At 43.2% G+C, this 1,291-nt stretch overlaps 1 non-coding gene across 1 annotated transcript; it reads left to right on the top strand.

Annotated features, from left to right (window-relative positions):
* Window positions 1-786: 786 nt before the first annotated feature.
* LOC127089719 (small nucleolar RNA R71) lies at window positions 787-893 on the top strand. The gene has a single exon (XR_007791276.1). It is a non-coding gene; the product is annotated as a small nucleolar RNA R71 (small nucleolar RNA).
* The last annotated feature ends 398 nt before the right edge of the window (window positions 894-1,291 follow it).

The raw sequence follows: 1,291 nt of genomic DNA on the forward strand, positions 1-1,291 counted from the left end.
GGTTTTGTTGAGGTTGTCCAGGGAACTGTCCTCCAGGGGTAGTCTGTGGGGCTTGGTTTAACGCTACCTGAGAGATCTGGGTTTCAAGCATCTTATTATGAGTAATGATTTGATCAACCTTGGTTCCTAACTGGGTAATTAGTTCGTTAACATGGACGCTTTGGTTCATGAACTCTTTGTTTTTCTGTTTTTGAGCAACGATGAAATCTTTTACAATTTCTTCAAAGCTCGGGTTTGGCGGTACAGGTTGCATAGGTTGATTTGTTCTAGGGGCTTGGTAACCTTGTTGTCTCGGAGGTGCGGTATTTTGAATAGGGTTATTATTTTTGTAGGAGAAGTTTGGGTGATTCCTCCATCCAGGGTTATATGTGTTAGAAAATGGGTTCCCTTGGGTATAGTTCACTTGCTCAGTGTTGGTTTCATTTAACAGATTGCATTCGGCGGATTGGTGTCCTTGCGTTCCACATATCTCACAATTCGGCGAAACTGCGGCTACAGTATTCGGAGTTTGTACACATATGTTCGACTCTAAGGGCCAACGCGTCCATTTTAGCCTGCATCATGTCTATAGAGCTTAGCTCATGTATTCCTCCTTGGGCTTCCTTCTTTTCCACTGTCGCTCGTTCTACTCCCCATGATTGATGGTTTTGGGCCATATCCTCGATAAGGGCACTAGCTTCAGGGTAAGGTTTATTCATCAGTGCGCCACCAGCGGCAGCGTCGATGGTCATCTTAGTGTTATAATGAAGTCCATTATAGAAGGTTTGGATGATTAGCCAATTCTCTAAGCCATGGTGTGGGCATGCTCTTAATAGTTCTTTATATCTCTCCCAGGCTTCGAACAACGACTCTCCTTGGAGTTGGGTAAATCTAGTTATAAGGTTTCGAAGAAGAGCGGTCTTACTTGGGGGAAAATATCTAGCAAGAAAAACTTTCCTAAGGTCATCCCAAGTTGTTATTGAATTGGGTGGAAGGGAATCTAACCATGATAGAGCTTTATCTCTGAGGGAAAAGGGAATAATCTTAAGCGTATCGCCTCAGGAGAAGCTCCATTGGTTTTAAAGGTGTCTGCTAACTGAAGAAAGTTTTTTAAATGTTGGTTTGGGTTATCAGTAGCGAGACCTGAGAATTGTCTCTGTTGCACTAATTGCAGCAGGGATGGTTTAAGTTCAAAATTATTGGCTGGGATAACGGGGTTTACTATACTGGAACTAGGTTCCTCGTTTGATGGTTGGGCGAAGTCCTTAAGAGGTCTTCGGTTTTGTTCTTCGGCCATAGCTATCCTATTCCT

This window comes from Lathyrus oleraceus, chromosome 5 (genome assembly GCF_024323335.1).
Source record: "Lathyrus oleraceus cultivar Zhongwan6 chromosome 5, CAAS_Psat_ZW6_1.0, whole genome shotgun sequence".
NCBI lineage: Eukaryota > Viridiplantae > Streptophyta > Magnoliopsida > Fabales > Fabaceae > Lathyrus > Lathyrus oleraceus.